We start from the raw sequence: 21074 nt of genomic DNA, 5'->3' as shown, positions 1-21074 counted from the left end.
GCTGTCGAGGCTGACCAGCAGGCATGCGGTGAGGGGTTCAGTCAAACCTCCCAGCCCCTGGGCCCTGCAGGGAAGAAGGTGAGCCTGGAGATGGGAAATCAGGTGTGGCAGACCAGAAACCTGTGTGTTGTGAGCCAGACTGTGCATTTCTTGTATCATCAATTTTTCTGGCTTAGTGTTAAAGTATAAAACATACTAACTTTTTCCAAATGCACCTGGATGAGGTACTATGTGCCTGGGTACCGTTAAGAAACCTTTGGATGAAAAAAGCGGGTATTGACGATGAACAGAATGCAGGGCACCATGTTGTCTCTGCTGTTGCTCCTGTGTGTCATGATGTCTGTCATACCCTACAGGTCACAAAGTACTTTCATGTATCCTGGCCTGTTGGATCCTCTTAGCCGGCCCGGGAGACAGGGATAGCTATGTTTCACCATGAAGACACTGGCTTCTGTGTAATAAGCATCAGAGCGAGGGTGACAGGGTTTCTTCTGACACCGGGTTAAGGAATCCATCCAAAGACTGCAGCTCTGGCAGAGGAGCTGGGAAGAGGAGACCCTTCTTATGAGGAACATAAAACTTTGGCTCTGAGGCTGCATTTTGCACATAAACCTAACTAAACCTCTGTAGCAAATCAATAAATTCATGTATCACAAGCATCCCAGCAGTACGAGTGTGAGGACATAAATGCAGTCGAGTTGACAGTAATTGCTGGAACTAGCTAACTCCAAGTCATCTCTGAGACTTAGTTTGCTTAGGCAGAAAGTCTGGTGCCTTATGGTGCTCCATCACCCTCCCACCAACTACCTGCCAGTTCCCGGACTCCCAAAGAGGTATTTCACTCATGTAATCCGATTCTCCACTAGACACACTGACCCAGGACCCCAGGTAGGGCTGCTGTGACAGTCAGTGCTGCTATATGTCCCATCTGCTCCTCTGGTTTATCCCTCACCTGTCTCCAGCACGCTGTATATTCTGGGAGGCTTGTGGATATGGACCACATCATTCTGCCCTGTGGCTTCAGTTGGGTTCAGCAAATGGGGCACATGGGGCAGACTGCGGAGAGAGGGAGGAGGAGGGGGCTGTGCATTCTTCCTCCTGCTCTCTCCCTGTGAGTTCCAGTCAGGCTGCTCTGTCTTCACACGTAGGTCCCAGCTCTTATGTAAGTGGCAACCGCTCTCTGCCCTTCGGGTAGAGGGCTGATGATGGCCTGGCACATGCCTCCAAAGGATGGCACCAGCCTTGTAAGTTTCCATCTCGTCGGTAAATAGCCCCACTCCACTTTTCTTCTTGTTATTCTTTTCATGACAAGTGCACTCTTTGATCCCCATCCCCTATTTCCCCCGTCCATCTCCCCCTCCTCCCTGGTTACCATCAGGTTGTTCTCTGTAGTTGAGTCTGTGCCTTGGTTCGTCTCCTGCTCAACTCTTCTTCAATCACCCAGTACTAGTGTGTCATTTGTTGCCTCCTGGGACTTAGATCAGGGTAGCCAGCTAGATCGATATCCACCTCCAGGGTAGGGGGACCTCAGCATCAGAACTTCTTGTGTCGCTCTGTATGACCCCAAGGAGGAGAGCATGTCTCTCACCCCGTCAGAGCCTCTGCCCTCTGCTCTGTCACCACTCGTGTCTCTCCTGCCCTGCAGTGGTTATTGTCCAGGTTGACGGGGGTGCTGTTGCCCTGCCTGCCCCACTGCTCTGCAGGGTCCTCCTCGGCCACTGTTGGTGCCCCTGCCTTCCTGTTGCCGTGGCCTTACTGTGCTGTCAGACCTTTATTCGTTACTCCTCATCTTCTTCTCAGAAGCCCCTGACCCCTCATGTTGGCACCTTTCTGTTGGCTGTATTTCTCTAGTCATTGGAAATGCAGCATTGGTCTAAATCTAGGTTCACAGACAGTGTCCATCTCCCCCTTTGGGAGTTGGCTCCCAGGGGAGTCCAGCACATCTTGTCATCTATGGCTGCCTGGCCATTGGGTATCCACGTCTATCCAGAGCACAGAGAGCCGGGTGCCTTTCTACAACTGGCCTTTCCCCTCGTGGCCGGTCAGTCCTGTAGGTGAAAAATAAATTTAAAAAAGACTGTGAGATGCTGTTCACCTATTGACATGAAGTGAAGCCATTTGGACAATTTAGGGAAAAGAGAAAGTATTCTCTTTTTTCTGAGTTTTCTTCCTAGTGGAATTCAAGAAGACCAAATGCAGAAGAGCTTTAAAAAGTGCTTTAAAAAATAAAAAAATAGGGCGCCTGGGTGGCTCAGTTGGTTAAGCGGCTGCCTTTGGCTCAGGTCATGATCCTGGAGTCCCTGGATCGAGTCCCGCATCAGGCTCCCTGCTCGGCAGGGAGTCTGCTTTGCTCTCTGACCCTACCCCCTCTCATGTGCTCTCTCTCATTCTCTGTCTCTCAAAAAAAAAAAATAATAATAATCACAATAATTGTTGTTTAAAAAGAATTTTTCAGATATGTACATACATTGGAATATTACTCAGCCTTTAAAAAGGATGAAATTCCTAAATGAGAGGGGGGCGCCTGGGTGGCTCAGTCAGCTAAACGGCTGCCTTCAGCTCAGGTCATGATCCCAGGGTCAGAGAGCCTGCTTCTCCCTCTCCCTCTGCCTGCCGCTCTGCCTACTTGTGCTCTCTATCTCTCTGTCAAATAAATAAATAAAATCTTTAAAAAAAGGATGAAATTCTGATGCATGCTATAACATGGATGGATCCTGAGGACATTGGTATAAGCCAGTCATACAAGAAAAATGTTGTGTAATTCCACTTACATGAGGTACCTGGAAGAGTGAAATTCATAGAAAGAATTATGGTGGTTACCAAGGGCTGGGGGAGTGGGGGATGGGAGTTATTGTTCAATGGGTAAAGAGTTTCAGTTTTGCAAGATGAAACAATTTTGGAGATCTGTTGCACAACAAGAATCTATTTAACACTCCTGAACTGTACACTTAAAAATGGTTAAGATAGTAATTTTTAAAATTTATTTCAATTCTAGTATACATAACATACAGTGTTATATTAGTTTCAGGTGTACAGTATAGTGATTCAACAATTCTATACTTTACTCAGTGCTCATCATGATAAATATACTCTTAATCCCCATCATCTATTTCACCCATCTGCTCACCCACCCCCCCTCTGGTAACTATCAATTTGTTCTCTATAGTTAAGAGTCTGTTTTTCTTTGTCTGTTTTGTTTCTTAGGTTCCATATATGAGGGAAATCATATCTTATTTGTCTTTCTCTGACTGATTTATTTCACTTAGCATGATACCCACTAGGTCCATCCATGTTGTTGCAAGTGGCAAAATTTCCCTCTTTTTTTTTATGGCTGAGTAATATTTCATTATATATATCTTCTTTATCCATTCATCTAGTGATGGACACTTAGGTTGTTTCCATAGTTTGGCTACTGTAAATAATACTGTGATATGCATAGGGGTGCATATATCTTTTCAAATTAGTGTTTTCTTATTCTATGGATAAATACCCAGTAGTGGAAGTACTGGATCTTATGGTAATTCTATATTTAATTCTTTGAGGAACCTCCATACTGTTTTCCACAATGGTTGCAATAGTTTGCATTTCCACTAACAATGCATGAGAGTTCCTTTTTCTCCACATCCTTGCCAACACTTATTATTACTTGTGTTTTTGATTTTAGTCATTCTGACAGGTGTGAGGGGATATCTCATTGTGGTTTTGATTTGCATTTCCTTGATGATTAGTGATGATGAGCATCTTTTCATGTGTCTTTTGGCAAGGGTAATTTTATGTGTATTTTACCACAATTAAAAATTTCCTTAAAAAGCCAAAAAACTCTTCATTTGCTTCTTAAAAATACTGAGAATTAGCTCCTTTTGGGTGAGCATAATCCAGTGCTTTTTTTGTATCTTTGGAGATCCTTCTCTCAGGCTGCTGTTGTCTGACCTGTGACTCCATCCCAGACTTGTCTCCCCACCTCTGATGGGGCTCTGTTTATTCCTGTGTGTCAGAATTCAGAGTCCCCATGGAGCATTTTGAGTCTGAAGTTCTCAGGACTTTGTAGGTGCTTACTCATTGCTACTGAAATTCACATCATTATCATTAATATTTTGTTAGCACCTCATTAAATTCCTTTGAGAAATTTTATGCCTCTGCTTCTATTCTCTGACCAGCTATAAAAAACATTTTATTGCTTAGAAGTCAACTGATCTAAACATGTAACCATCTAGTACATGATAATCCTAAGTTGAAAATTCATTTTAGAATTTGCAGACGTAAATGGAATATATTTGGACCATTTAAAATATGCACAAAAAGTACTTGCTGATAAAGTTTTCATTATATTTCTAATTCTCCATTGTTGCTCTTGGTCTGTTGTTTCTCTCTTTATTCCTTTTTCTCATGGCAGATTAAGCCAAATGATTTAATTCAGTCATCGTAATGGCCCATCAAGCCTGATGCTTTGGTTTGGGCAGACAGTTCTTCCAGGACAAGGCAGCTTTCATATACAGAACTCTCTAAGGCTTGGGCAGGGTAAGCGTCTGCCCACAGGAAGTGCGTGGCTGGCTTTTGGCAGGGTTTCCCAGCCATTCAGAAGAGTTTAGGAAAACTCCTCTCTAGGAGTTTTAGAAGACAAATACCCACATTAGCATTAGGACCTCCTTAGGGAGAAAGAGGAGAAGGTGAGAAATGGAGACTGTGTCCTCAATCCTCTCCAAATCTGCCAGACCTCAAGCCTGGCTGGTGCAGCTGGGAGGGGAGGAAGTAGGTTTTCAATTAGATGTAAGATTGGGATTTAAATCCAGTGGACTTAAAAAAAAAAAAAAAAGGCTGGGGATCTGTCTGACATGTAGAAAAGGGATGAGAGTAGCTGAAGGCAAAACAGAAAGAAATAAAACCATTTCATCTTTTTTTAAAAAAAGATTTTATTTATTTATTTGACAGAGAGAGACACAGCAAGAGAGGGAGCACAAGCATGGGGAGTGGGAGAGGGAGAAGCAGGCTTCCTATGGAGCAGGGAGCCTGATGTGGGGCTCGATCTCAGGACCTTGGGATCATGACCTGAGCTGAAGGCAGATGCTTAACAACTGAGCCACCCAGGCGCCCCAAACCATTTCATCTTTATAACTCCCTGAATTGGGGCCAGGTGCAAGTAAATGTCAACTCCTTCATGAATCTTGTCTCTCTGGATTTCCATTGTGTCCCCAGAAATACCTGGCACATATTTGGTAGGTGCCCAGTAGATATTTGTTGAGGAAACATGCAAACAAACAACATAAACAAAAAATATCCTCTGAGGTCAGATAGAAGCAAATAGGAAATATTTCTCTGCCACTTCCTAACGGGGTTGACTTAAACAATATCCTCAATATCCATGTGTCCTCTGAGCTCCTGTTTCTCTCCTGTGAGTATGATAATGATAACGTTGATCTCACAGGGTGATACTGGTTGACGAGGTAATATATGGAGCACAGAGTAAGTGTTCAATAAACATTTATTTTATTTCCTCCTTTGCTTATGCCCCATATTATATACACATTCTGTTTTATGCAGCTATTCAAGATGAATTCCTGTGGACAGTGAATAAATAATATTAAATTCCAAACAGAGATTTCAATATAAATAGTTACCTTAGTTCTGCAGAGATTTACTTAATGAGAATACTTCTTTTAAAAATCTGAGAAACATTACACCCAGTGAAACGAGTGTTATAGGATTAATGATACAAAACCAATCGCAGGCAGCATTGCAAAAGTTTTCCACCAATTTCTTCTTCCTTCCCTTCGTATCTTCCTACCCCCTCGCAGGAAAGCCTTTCCCCCAGTCTTTTTCCTCCTCCTGTTTTTCTTATTTAAAAAAAAAAACCTCTTTCATTTCTTTGAACAGAAAGAAATGGAGGGGGAAAAGAGAGAGGATCAAAGAAACGGAATGAGATTGGAAGAAGATCAATCTCTTGGCCTCCCAAGTAGGAAGAAATAAGGGTGGAAAGGAGGCAGCGGCACTCGGGAGGGAAAAGAGCTGACGTGGTACTTTGCCAAGTGCCATTAGCAAGTGTCTGTTTGCGAGAATTTACACATAAGAGGTTTGTTTTCTTCGTTTGTTTGTTTTTTGTTTTTTTGTTTTTTTTGAGAGAAGAGTTTTCTCTCCAGAAGATCAGAAAAATAGAGAAACAAGAAAAAGATTCGGAAAGAGATGACAACAGTGTTTTTTTTCCTCAGAGAAAGAGGATACCAGATATCCAACTGGCCCACTTGACACTGCCCAGGGCCAGGCCAGCTGCTGGGTTCTGTTCCACTCATTTTTTGTAGCAGAATTTTGGCGTTTTCCTCACATTTGTCCTTGGAAATCTAGGTTTCTCCTCATGGCTGCCATCTGGTACTGTTTGGTGCATGGTCCCTCTACACAAGGATCAGGGTAAGTGAGGCAAGTGCTTCTTCCCAAGGAACCTCCAGTTTCTCCACTTCCTGCAAACACAGCTGAGAACAGAAATGGATTTGGGAATTTCACATAGGAAGCCAGCCCACTGAGGGGACATTCAGATTTACGCAAAGGATAAAGCATTCCTCTAAATACTCAGCTCTTTTTGCACATTTTCAACGTGATTGCATTCCTGTGCACACTTATCTACCCACACACAAGCACATGCATATGCACACAGACAAATAAGTTAGTCTGTCACCTGTCAAGAAACCAGTTGCTTAAATATCTGAGGGGAGAAGATGATGTTTAACCTAAATTTGTTAGGCCCTGTGCATTTCGGGTCTGCTTTTTCTTCTTTTTCTTTCCTTTTTCTGGCCACCACTAATTTATGAAAAATATAATCAGTGGGAATCTCTTATGTGTTCAGCACTATATGAGGCGCTATTCAAATGAAGTGAAATATGAAGGATAGTCCCCGCCTTGGGAAACGTGGGACCTGGAGCTAGGCACACACGTAATTAAGCAGTAAATCCTATAGTGTTCTAGGCCAGGGAAATCTCTCTACCTTGTGTGCTAATGTGCAAATTAGCTCATTCTTCCTTTCGTGACCCTCCTTTTCAGAAGGTTTTCTTAAACCCACTTGATGGGCTTAATAATGTCTCTGAACTATGTATGGTTTTTGGTTTGTAAAATTTAATTCTAATTTGCTTCATTTGAGGGCATGTACCTAGAAAGGCACATTCTAGCTTCCTTGTTGCTTGCTGTGCCTCGTACTGGCCACGAAGGCTGGGGGACTCCGTGGAGAGTCGATGGAACTCAACACAGGTGTGTTGCATGATTGCTCCACTCCGGGTGCTCTGTACTAAGTGTTACAACACAGACACTGACTCTATGTATAAGGAGCTTACAGTGTTCTAGACAGGACAGATGGAGATGCAACAAACATGCATGATGCAGGGAGAAATTGTTTCTAACTAATGAGAATGAGCAAGGTTTTAATAGAAGGGGCATGATTTAGATAGGTTCAAAGATCATTTAAGGAAGGGGAGTGTCCTGAGTTTACAGAAAGTTTGGCGGAGATGAGGTGGTTGAAGACATGCATAGCCAGAGCATAAGGGATGAGCTTTGAGTGTTTGGTAAGCTTGACTTGTCATTTTACGTTGATCTTAGCATGAACTTAGGCAATATTTGTACATTTTCCCATTTTCAGTCTGCAGTTCTCCTGCAAGAAAGGTATTTAGAAGAATCTATTTCCAGAAGCCTATTTGGAGACACAAGCTCGGCAGCTGGCATGATAATGAACCCATTTCAATAGAATAGGTCCCATTACTATTAATATTAAGCAACCACAGAATGATTCATGAAGCTCTTTTCAAAATTCAAAAAGTACTTAATCAAAAGGAGGGGGAGGAGAAAGAATAAATAGAAATCATGTCAAAGTTGATTATTGTTGGCTTTCTTTAAGAGTCAATTCCACTGTTTCTCAGGCTGACTAATGCTGAGTGCATTGATTTATTTTACTAAATAAAACTTTGCATTTGGACTGATAGAGAAAAAGCTGACAAAAGACCCAAATATCCGGGGTGTTTATTGCTTTTTGTAGGTCATACAACTGCCCTAAGGTATATCAGTTCTGTGTTCCAGATTTTCTATGTTTTCAGCTAATGAATTTTCTGTTAATTTCTCTCTCTGTCTCTATTCTTTGGTCCTCATTTCATCCTGCCTTTTGTTTCTCAGCATACAAATAAGTAGCCCCATTTCTTCTTAAGGAAAGATTTTCAGGTAAGGGCCTGATTAACCAGGTAAGACTTAAAACAGATTTCAGGGGCGACCGGGTGGGTCAGTCGGTTAAGCATCTGACTCTTGATTTCGACTCAAGTCACGATCTCAGGGTTGTGATCTCGAACCCCATGTCGGGCTCCACACTGTGTGTGGAGCCTGCTTGAGATTCTCTTTCTCCCACTCCCCCACCCCTCGTTCGTGCGCTCTCTCTCTTTCTAGAAAAATAAAAAACACAGATTTCAAATCGCAGTCTGCATCAATATAGAGCATTCATCATTCATCAGATGAAACTAATAAAGTAGAAATTGGCAAGTGGGAGAAAGGAACCAAGTTACCATAAGGCTGAAAGGACACTAGAAAGGTGCCAATGGATGACCTTTTTTCGTCTCTTTCCAGGACAGGAATTGAGGATAAATAGTCTTTCCTGTTTCTGGGCCCTTGTTTTCTTTTCCACTCTCTTCACTACCCTTTGAAGGATCACTGAGGATTTAGAGGATGCTAAAAGGTCCTGGAGATTGCAGTATAGACATCATCCACATCAGCATGAAGCATGTGATGTCTCCATCCTGTCTATTTGGCAAACTCAACCAGCTTTGAATTTAAGGCCAAATCTTGTTCTCAGAAAAGCCAACCAAGCTCTTCCCTTCACCTGTCTTTTCTTCCTCCATCAGCTTCATAATCTTTTAGAAGATGAACCCTGCTTATTAGGTATCTCTTGCTGTATAAAAATGACTGCACAATTTAGTGGCTTAAACAATAAACATTTGTTATCTCAGTTGCTATAGGTCAAAAATCCAGGTGCAGCTTAGCTCAGGGTGCCTCACAAAGGTGACACTGAGGTGTCTGCTGGGGCTGCAGTTGTCTCAGGGCTCAAGGGGGCATAATCCCTTTCCAGGCTCACACATGGTGGTTGGCCAGCCTGGGTTATCACTGCCTGCGGTCAGGGGCATCAGTTCTTTGACATATGGATCTTCCACGGGGTAGCTCACAATAGGGCAGCTTGCACCCAAGATGGAAGTTGCACTCTTTCTGTAACCTCACCTCAGAAGGGAAGGGAAATCACATCACTTTCGCAGTATTCTTTCATTAGAAGCTGGTCACCAGGACCAACCTACCCTTCAGGGGAAGTGATAGCACAAAGGAGGAGGAATCATCGTGGGCTGTCTTAGAGGTTCTGGCCACACCTATTTTGAGTTATTGCAAAACCATGTACTCTAGAAAGAAGCTCTTTAAGGGCAGGGATTTATCCCCAAGGCATCTTGAAGTCCTTAGCACTCTCTTTTAGTCTTTTTGGGGGTACCAAAATACAAAGGCTTTTGACATCACCTCCACGAAATGCGAGTTCATTTTAAGGACTCCTTAGCCCAGCAGGACTGGTGAAAGTCTTTCTTTGGCCATCTGCTTGATTCCTTCTGTCTGCCAACTCCCTTCCTTGGTTGGTGACTTGAACCTGTTTCTTATCTTCTCAGATTGTGTGTGGCCCACGATGGCCACCCATGGCTTCCCTCTGGTTTATTTTACATCAGCTCTCATTGCTATTTGTGACTTCCTTTCTCCGGTCTCACACACTTCCTGAGAGCACATCCTCTGCTGGCCTATGATCCAAGTAGTTCAGCCCCATATTCGGTAAGGGTCTCTGTCCAAACAGACCCCACAGAGTTTTCAGCAATGTTATTAAAAGATTTTGTCTCTTATTACTACCCTTCTGCACCTGTGAAAAACCTCTCACTTTCTTCCCCAAAGAACATTTCCTTTGTTTCCTTTCCTGCTCCCATCCATCTCACAAAAGGTCAGCTCCCCCAGCCACCTGCTGCTACTTTTTAGATCTTCTGTTCCTACTGCTGTTTTAAAAAAATCCACCCATAAAAATTCTTTTTCATATGATTTCTTGATATTTATTTCAATTCTTCACAAAAGGGTTTCCCCTTTTGCTAGAACTTTCTAGCAAAGGAAGGATTCTCTATAGAGGGGAAGGTATTAAGGGACTAAAAGAGACACCTGAAAGTGGGTAAGAGGAGGAGTCTGGGTGACAAACATGTTGATACCATTTTTGTCCTGTTGCCAGCACATTCTCCAAAACTTATAACTGGATTGACCAACTCACTTCTTCAGGTCATCCCTAGTTAGATGACCAGTCATAATCTGGGTGCTTGCCTTTCATTAAGGGGCATCCTTTGTTCTATTCCTCTTTGGCTGGAAATCCTATAGTATTTATAATGTGGTCATTGGGTAGCAGGGCCTGGGGCTGAGACAAATCCTCCTGGAAGGAAGCAAATAGAGTGCTGTTAGGTCAATCCAAGTCCATTCCCAATAAATGCAGAATAAATAAGCTACCTATGCATTCAAAACCCAATGCAGTGGGCATATATAAATATGTGGGTATATATAAGTATAGATTATCAGCAGGAAAATGTATGCATTCAGGTGGTATGATGAACAGATCCAAATTCTGGAGAGCATGTCTTCATGGAAAGACTTATCCAGTCTTTATCAATATAGGAATAGAAGAACACAATATCTTCTAAGCTTTCATACATATTTGACAGCAATGAACAAAAACAATCACTCTAAGAATCACATTAAAGCAATAATAATAATTTGTGAATGCTTATGATTCACAAGCCAATTTAATATGCATTAATTTGTCCAATAATCCCAATACCTCAGTGAGGTGGTGTGATTAGTATACTCCGCTCAGGAGAAAACTGAAGATTATAAAGGTTGAGTGACTTGTCCATGTTGCACAGTGTGTAAGTGCTCACACTGGACTCCAACAAAATATGTCTGTCTCCAAACCTATACCTGGACCCACAAGATTGCAGTTCATTTGAAACACACTATCGTAGGAACATCTGAATGATTACTTCTTAAGGAACCTTAAAAAAAAAAAGCAGTGTGTCTCTGAAGTAAAATTAATTCCCACTCTTCCAAATTGGATAGTTTCTTTCCTTCTTTTTTTAAATTTTTTTTAATTATTATGTTATGTTAATCACCATACATCACATCATTAGTTTTTGATGTAGTGTTCCATGATTCATTGTGGATAGTTTCTTCATAAATATTTTTGTCTGAGCAAATTCTCTGTGGTTGTGAAAGCTGAGTGAGGGTCTCACAGTCTGAGCTCTGCTATCCTCAGATGTGTGACGGGGGGCCATTCCTTCATCGCTCTGACCCCTCTATTGAATAAGAGCAGATCTCTCTGGGATACATGTGGAGACTGAAGAAATATGTGTTAAATGCCAGCAAAGAGTAAGCACTTAATAAATAGCAACTAGTGCTATTATTGCTATTAAAGAATTTTGGTACTTTCTCTGAAAGAAGACAGGCTAAGACTTGTAAAAGTGTTAAGGCTGGTTCTACACAGCAACAAAAGATCTGGGTGGAGGCAGGCATGCAAACATTTACCTTTAGTGATGTGACATACATTTCACCTGAGGCAGAGACAAAGCCTCTATCTTTCTGTATTTCCTCTTACGAGAATTACAACAATTCTTTTTATCGCTTTTTTATTTAAATTCAATTAATTAACATACAATGTATTATTTGTTTCAGGGGTACAGGTCTGTGATTTGTCAGGCTTATATAATACCCAGTGCTCATTACAACACATACCCTCCCCAGTGTCCATCACCCAGTTACCCCATCCCTCCAGCCCCCTCCCCTCCAGCAACCCTCTGTTTGTTTCCTATGTTCAAGAGTCTCTTATGGTTTTTCTCCCACTCTGGTTTCATTTTGTTTTATTTTTTCCTCTCTTCCTCGATGATCCTCTGCCTTGTTTCTTAAATTCCACATATCAGTGAGATCATATGATAATTGTCTTTCTCTGATTGACCTATTTTGCCTAGCATAATACCCTTTGGTTCCATCTACCTCATTGCAAATGGCAAGATTGCATTTTTCTGATGGCTGCATAATATTCCATTGTGTATATATACCACATCTTCTTTATCCATTCATCTGTTGATGGATATCTGGGCTCTTTCCATAGTTTGGCTATTGTGGACATTGCTGCTATAAACATTGGGATGCAGGTGTCCCTTTGGATCACTACATTTGTATCTTTGGGGTAAACACCCAGTAGTGCAATTGCTGGGTCATAGGGTAGCTCTATTTTCAACTTTTTGAGGAACCTCCATACTGTATTCCAGAGTGGCTGCACCAGCTTGCATTCCCACCAACAGTGTAGGAGGGTTCCCCTTTCTCCACATCCCCACCAACATCTGTCATTTCCTGACTTGTTAATTTTAGCCATTCTGACTGGTGTGAGGTGGTATCTCACTGTGATTCTGATTTGTATTTCCCTGATGCCGAGTGATATTGGGCATTTTTTTCATGTGTCTGTTGGCCATTTGGGTGTCTTCTTTGGAGAAATGTCTGTTCATGCCTTCTCTCCATTTCGTGATTAGATTATTTGTTCTTTGGGTGTTGAGTTTGATAAGTTCTTTATAGACTTTGGATACTAGCCCTTTACCTGATATATCATTTGCACATATCATCTCCCATTCTGTCAGTTTTTGTCAACTCTTTCCTTTGCTGTGCAAAAGATTTTATCTTGATGAAGTCCCAATAACTCATTTTTGCCTTTGCTTCCCTTGCCTTTGGAGATGTATCTAGCAAGAAGTTGCTGTGGCTTAGGTTAAAGAGGTTGCTGCCTGTGTTCTCCTCTAGGATTTTGATGGATTCCTGTTTCACCTTTAGGTCTTTCATCCATTTTGAGTTTATTTTTGTGTATGGTGTAAGAGAATGGTCCAGTTTCATTCTTCTGCATGTGGCTGTCCAATTTTCCCAGCACCATTTGTTGAAGAGACTGTCTTTTTTCCATTGGATATTCTTTCCTGCTTTGTCAAAGATTAGTTGACCATAGAGTTCAGGGCCTATTTCTGGGTTCTCTATTCTGTTCCATTGATGTATGTGTCTGTTTTTGTACCAGTACCATACTGTCTTGATGATTACAGCTTTGTAATAGAGCTTGAAGTCTGGCATTGTGATGTCACCAGTTTTGGTTTTCTTTTTCAATATTCCTTTGGCTATTCGGGGTCTTTTCTTGTTCCATACAAATTTTAGGATTATTTGTTCCATTTCTGTGAAAAAAGTTGATGGTATATTGATAGGGATTGCATTGAATGTGTGGATTGCTCTAGGTAGCATTGACATCTTCACAATATTTGTTCTTCCAATCCATGAGCATGGAAGTTTTTTCCATTTCTTTGTGTCTTCCTCAATTTCTTTCATAAGTGTTCTATAGTTTTCTGAGTACAGATCCTTTGCCTCTTTGGTTAGGTTTATTCCTAGATGTCTTATGATTTTTGGTGTAATTGTAAATGGAATTGACTCATTAATTTCTCTTTCTTCTGTCTCATTGTTGGTGTATAGAAATGCAACTGATTTCTGTGCATTGATTTTATATCCTGCCACTTTACTGAATTGCTGTATGAGTTCTAGCAATTTTGGGGTGGAGTCTTTTGGGTTTTCCACATAGAGTGTCATGTCATCTGTGAAGAGTGAGAGTTTGACTTCTTCTTTGCCAATTCAGTTGCCTTTTATTTCTTTTTGTTGTCTGATTGTTGAGGCTAGGACTTCTAATACTATGTTGAACAGCAGTGGTGATAGTGGACATCCCTGCCGTGTTCCCTGATGTTAGGGGAAAAGCTCTCAGTTTTTCCCCATTGAGAATGATATTCACTGTGGGCTTATCATAGATGACTTTTATGATATTGAGGTATATAACCTCTATCCTTATACTGTGAAGAGTTTTAATCAAGAAAGGATGCTGTACTTTGTCAAATGCTTTTTCTGCATTTATTGAGAGGATTATATCATTCTTGTTCTTTCTTTTATTTATGTAGTGTATCACATTGATTGACTTGTGGATCTTGAACCAAGCTTGCAGCCCAGAAATAAATCCAACTTGGTCATGGTGAATAATCCTTTTAATGTACTGTTGGATCTTATTGGCTAGTATCTTGGTGAGAATTTTTGCATCCATGTTCATCAGGAATATTGGTCTGTAATTCTTTGTTTCGGTGGAGTCTTTCTCTGGTTTTGGGATCAAGGTAATGCTGGTCTCATGAAAAGAGTTTGGAAGTTTTCCTTCCATTTCAATTTTTTGAAAGCTTCAGAAGAATAGGTATTAATTCTTCTTTAAATGTTTGGTAGAATTCCCCTGGGAAGCCATCTGGCCCTGGGCACTTTTTTGTTGGGAGATTTTTGATTACAACTTCAATTTCATTGCTGGTTATGGGTCTGTTCAGGTTTTCTATTTCTTCCTGGTTCAGTTTTGGTAGTTGATACATCTTTAGGAATTTATCCATTTCTTCCAGATAGCCTAATTTGTTGGCATAAAATTGCTCATAGTATGTTCTTATAATTGTTTGTATTTCTTTGGTGTTGGTTGTGATCTCTCCTCTGTCATCATGATTTCATTTATTTGGGTCCTTTCTCTTTTCTTTTTGATGTCTGGCCAGGGGTTTATCAATCTTGTTAATTCTTTCAAAGAACCAGCTCCTAGTTTCGTTGATCTGTTCTACTGTTCTTTTGGTTTCTATTTCATTGATTTCTGCTCTAATCTTTATTATTTCTCTTCTCCTGCTGGGTTTAGGCTTTCTTTGCTGTTCTTTCTCCAGCTCCTTTAGGTGTAGGGTTAGGTTGTGTATTTGAGACCTTTCTTGTATCTTGAGAAAGGCTTGTCTTACTATATACTTCCCTCTTAGGGACTGCCTTTGCTGCATCTGAAAGATTTTGAACAGTTGTGTTTTCATATTTATTTATTTCCATGAATTTTAAAAATTCTTCTTTAATTTCCTGGTTGACCCATTCATTCTTTAGTAGGATGCTCTTTAGCCTCCGTGTATTTTAGTTCTTTCCAACTTTCTTCTTGTGATTAAGTTCCAGTTTCAAAGCACTGTAGTCCGAAAATATGCAGGGAATGATCCCAATCTTTTGGTACCAGTTGAGACATGATTTGTGACCCAGGATGTGATCTAGCCTGGAGAATGTTGCATGTGCACTTGAGAAGAATGTGTATTCTGTTGCTTTGGGATGGCATGTCCTGAATACATCTGTGAAGTCCATCTGGTCTAGTGTGTCATTCAAAGCCCTTATTTCCTTGTTGATCTTCTGCTTCGATGATCTGTCCATTGCAGTGAGTGGGGTATTAAAGTCCCCCACTATTATTGTATTATTATCAATGTGTTTCTTTGATTTTGTTATTAATTGGCTTATATAATTGGCTGCTCCCATGTTAGGGGCATAGATATTTACAGTTGTTAGAGCTTCTTGTTGGATAGACCCTTTAATTATGATATAGTGTCCTTCCGCATCTCTTATTACAGTCTTTGGTCTAAAGTCTAATTTGTCTGATATAAAGATTGTCACCCCAGCTTTCTTTTGATGTCCATTAGCATGATAAATGGTTTTCCACCCCCTCATTTTCAGTCTGGAGTCTCTTGCAGACAGCATATCAATGGGTCTTGCTTTTTTATCCAATCTGATACACTGTGTCTTTTTTTTTAATTTTTTTTATTGTTATGTTAATCCCCATACATTACATCATTAGTTTTAGATACAGTGTTCCATGATTCATTGTTTGTGCATAACACCCAGTGCTCCATGCAGAACATGCCCTCCTCAATACCCATCACCAGGCTACCCCATCCTCCCACCCCCCCCCCCCAGAACCCTCAGTTTGTTTTTCAGAGTCCATCGTCTCTCATGGTTCTTCTCCCCCTCCGATTTCCCCCCTTTCATTCACACTGTGTCTTTTTGATTGGGGCATTTATCCTATTTACATTCAGAGTAACTATTGAAAGATATGAATTTAGTGCCATTGTATTGCTTGTAAAGTGACCATTACTGTATATTGTCTCTGGTCTATGTTACTTTTGGGCTCCTTGTTTAGAGGCAGTGGTGGGTGGGTAATAATGGGAGGGCAGAAAGAGAAATGAGAAAGGCATTAAATGAGAATAAAAGGCATGGGTTAGGGGAGAGAACAGTCACTCAACTGTGCCATGGTGCACAGTTTATGGCAAGTCCCAGCTGAGGGCCCATTCCTCAGCTCCATCTTTGCAGCTGGCTTCCCCGTTCTAATACCTGGGACCTCTGCTGCACTCAGGCACCCCCAGTCTTCCTGTGACCCTGAGGGTCCTGAGACCACACTGTCCCAGCAAGGGTTCCACCCACTGCTTAGCCACTGGAGCGATGTCCCTCAGTGGAGCAGACTTCTAAAAGTTCCAATTTTGTGCTCTGCTGCTCTGTCACTTGCCGGTAGCGGCTGATGGAAGCCCCCTCTCCCGCTGTCTATCCTCCCGAATATCGCCTCGGATTCACTTCTCTGCACGTCAATGACAAATAAGTCCTCCATTTATGATTTAGATTTCAGGCCACTTTTTATGAGTTTTAAAAGAGCAGCTAATTCATGACTTTCCTTTCTGCCTAGAATTCTATATGCTGTATTCTTGAATATTTGACTGCCTGATGTGTGAGTGGGGTTATAATTACTTCTGTGCTGGAGAGTTGAGAATAAGGATACAGGACTCATGAATGCAAAGTCTACATTCCATGGAGGTACTTTTGGGTGAGGGGTGTACTAAGAGATATTATTCTTTTGTTTAACCCCCATGGGCTTTTCTTCTCGTTTAATGCCTTTCACATTTCTCTTTCTGCCCTCCCATCATTACCCACCCACCACTGCCTTTCACCCCCATCCTGACTAAAGAAAGAATTCCATGTGGATAGGTTTAGCTAGTTTAATTTTCTCTTTACGTTTATGGCAGGCAACCAAAGCTTCACCTCTACTTCCTGACTAATATTACAAACACAAGAAAATTTTAAATTTTCCAAATTGCCACATCTTTTCAATCAGTAGAACTTGTAAATGGAAATGGAGTGTGGAAAAGACACACACACACACACACACACACATGATTCAATAACAGAAGTCAGATGGCATTGGTGCCCCAGGGGTCTGCTCTGGAGAGCTTCTCCTTTTCTGTCACCCTAAACACCACAAGGAGATGCCAATATTTATGCCACTGGTCACCATCAGGACTCTCTTCCTCTGGTTCAACTCAGAAGAAATAAGAATTTTATATCTCTCATGAGGGAAAATAAAGCCTCACTTTTCCTCACAAATTCTGAGATTTTTTTTTTCTTTCTTGAATGTTATTTCATGAGAAGACAATGGAGAAATATCATCACTTAGGGAAATGCCCCCATGAAAGTTTATTTGATGCCTCATTGGAAGGCAGTCTAGTGTCTCAGCAGAATCTGCCTTGCTTTTAGGAGAGATTAATAACCAGTATCAAGCTTGCCAACCAGAAGAGGATGGATTTACGGATCTGGATCAAAAGCAGATCCAGATGTCTGGGGCCAAGGAGGGACCATGGCATGGCCATTCTTAGATATTCTCATCCAAAACACCCACTGTGGGCTTTTGGCTCACTTTGCCATGAAGATTACCATGAAGAATCTGGTAATCTACAAACACGGCTGTGCATGACAGTCCTCTCTTTTGAAATGTTACAACTACAAAGTGTCGGGGAAAATAAAAGGAGCCATCTCTATCAGTTGTGTGAATTGGGTGGCACATCCTTGATGCTTAGAAATATATGATTGAATTTCCTCTTCAATAGAAGGAGAGAATTCCAGGCTAATTGCATATTGCTCCTTGTTCTGAGTTTTGTCCGTTTATGGCTATCGCCAGCAGGGGTATAATATAGCTATTTTCTCATACGCACAACACTTGGTTAATAATGATTTACACTTCCTACTGCTGTTGCTGTCAGAGCAGCAGTGACAAATCTCATTGCTTAGTCTGGTGGGACACAACTTTTTAAGCTTTGCTAAATATTCTTCCAGGTTGGCAGCAAAACGGACAAGGTGACAAACCCAGTTCATCTGCTGGGAATTTTTCATAATTGTGCTGACACCACACTATCTAAACCCCCTTCAATTTTCAAAAGGTGCTTTAGAGCCGGAGTCTGTTTATTTGTCTATTGGGAAGTTGCAAGCTGTCAGGCATATGTTGTGCTGCAGTTTGAGTGTACGCTATAAACGTGAGCCACCCCAGAGATGCAGAGCTGGCTCCTCCAGTGAAAGGCTTGCTGTGTTGTTTTCACTTGCTCTGAGCTTGCTGCCACCTAGATGGAAGATGTTGCTTCCTTTAGGGAGGAAAATGTGCATCACCCCTTTCAGCATTTGGGTGCCATGTGTTGCTGAGAAAATTCGTTTGGAAGCTGCATGACTATTTGCTGTGGATTTTGCAGATGAGGCATTAGCACACGTAAACAGTGAGACTTTTAGTGTTTCTTATATGATTTCACAAAGAATCCCAGAGTGGCTGAGATTATTTACTCGTAAGGTAATTGAGGCAAGTAGTATGAAATGGCTCTCCATAAGCATAAAATGGCTTTGAAGTTGTAAAAACTATGCATATTTTACAATTTAAACTGATAGGTCATAATATGTTCTATTCAGATTCTTTAGTGCAAGGAACAGAAACTAACTTGAACAAGCTTAAGTATAAAAAGGCAGCTTATTATAGATGTACTCATCTCCTAGAATCCTAAAAGAGTGAAAGACAACTAGCTGTACTTTGTGGTGTGTTGGAGAAAGATCAAGAGTGAGGCGGTTTTCTGTCTCTCAGAGCTGCCAATGTCCACTTTCAACGTCTCTTTGTAGATCTGCTTACTTACATTTACATGTGATTCAAGATGGTGTCCTCTACCTCTGGGTATCTCATACCCTGTGGTTTTGATTTGCATTTCCCTGGTGACTGATTATATTGAGAATATTTTCAAGTGCTTATGAGATATTTGTATATCTTTTTTTGAGAAATGTGTATCAAGTCTTTGCTGTTTTTTTACATGGGTTGCTTGGCTTTTTGTTGTTGAATGGTAGAGTTCTTTATATGTTCTAGACAGACGATACATGATTTGCAAATTTTCTCATTCTATGGATTGTCTTTCCCACTTTTAGATAATGTCCTTTGATACACAAAACTCTTTAATTTTAATGAAGTCTAGTTATCCCAGTACCATTGTTGAAGACACTATTCTTCTCCCATTGGCTGGTCTTTGCACCCTTGTTGAAAACCCATTGGCTATAGATGTATAGATAGATATCTTGGCTTTCTATTCTATCCATGGGTCTGTGAATCTGTCCTTATACCAATACTGATTTTCTTTTAATTCCTCTAGCCTTGTAGTATATTTTGAAAACAAGAAGTGTGAGTCCTACAACTTTGTTCTTAGTTTTCAAGTTTTTTTCCCCTGCTATTTGGAACCCCTCACAACTACATAAGAATGTGAAGATAAGCTTTTCAATTTCTGCAAAAATGTTTATTGGGTGAATTTTGATAGGAATCTCATTGAATTTGTAGATTGCTTTTAGTCAGTATTGACTTCTTACCAACATTAAGTCTTCCAAACCATAAACATTACAATGTCTTTCCATGTATTTAGGTCTCCTTTTATTTCTTTCAGCAAAGTTTTATAGTTTTTAGTATACAAATATTTTACCTTTTTGGCTAAATTTATTCCTAGGTATTTCATTATTTTGATGGTATTTGAGATCTATTTTTTAACTTCCTTTTTGGATTGTTCATTGTTGGTATATATAAACAAAACTGATTTTGTGTCTTCATCTTGTACTCTGAAACTTTGCTGAGTTCATGTATAGCTCTATTTTTCCCTGTGTGTGGATTCTTGTGAAATTTTCTATATATAGGATCATGTTCACCTGTGAATAGTTTTAATTCTTCATTTCCAAATGCTTTCTATTTCTTTTCTTGCCTAAATTTTCTTTCAGCTCTTTAAATATATCATTCCATTGCCTCTGGCCTTCATGGTATCTAATGGGAAATGGATGGATAATCTTAATAAGAATCCCTAATATGTGACAAATTGCTTCTTTCTGGCTGGTTTTAAGATTCTCTCTGACTTTGGCTTTCAAGAGTTTCCTTATAATATGTCTCAGTGTGGATCTCTTTTAGTTTATATTACATGGAGTTCATTGAGCTTCTTGGATACATAGATTCATATCTTTCATCAAATTTGACAGTTTTCAGACATTATTCTTACAATATTCTTTGTATTCATTTCTTTCTTACTTCTATTTCTGGGATTCCCATAAGGTATATATTGATATTGTAGCTGGTATCCCCCAAATGCCTTAGGCTCTGTTCAGTTTTCTTCATTCTTTTCCTGTCTGTCTTCAGATTAAATAATTTTAATTTTCTTACCTTTAAGTTGAATGGTTCCTTCTTCTACCTGCTCACATCTGCTATTGAGTAAAATTTTCATTTTAGTTATTGTATATCTTAGCTCTAGATTTTTTGCTTTGTTCCCCTATTTTTTATGTTTATTGACATTCTCATGCATTGTTTTCCTTTTTTCTGTAGTTCTTTGATAAGTGTTTTCTTTGGCTTTTTGAGCTTAAGACAGTTCTTTTAACATCTTTGTTTAGTAAATCCAATGAATGGACTACCTCAATGTTAGTTTGTGTCCATTTAATTTATTCTTTTTTTTTAAGATTTATTTATTTATCTTTATCTTTATTTATTTTTAATTTTTTATTGTTATGTTAATCACAATACATTACATCATTAGTTTTTGATGTAGTGTTCCATGATTCATTGTTTGTGCATAATACCCAGTGCTCCATGCGGGAACGTGCCCTCTTTAACACCCATCACCAGGCTAACCCATCCTCCCACCCCCCCACCCCTAGAACCCTCAGTTTGTTTTTCAGAGTCCATCGTCGCTCATGGTTCGTCTCCGCCTCTGATTTCCTCCCCTTCATTCTTCCCCTCCTGCTCTCCTCTTTTTTTTTTTCTTAACATATATTGCATTATTTGTTTCAGAGGTACAGATCTGTGATTCAACAGTCTT

The sequence above is a fragment of the Halichoerus grypus genome, chromosome 10 (assembly GCF_964656455.1).
Source record: "Halichoerus grypus chromosome 10, mHalGry1.hap1.1, whole genome shotgun sequence".
Taxonomy (NCBI): Eukaryota; Metazoa; Chordata; class Mammalia; order Carnivora; family Phocidae; genus Halichoerus; species Halichoerus grypus.
Note: the sequence above shows the minus strand (reverse complement) of the source record.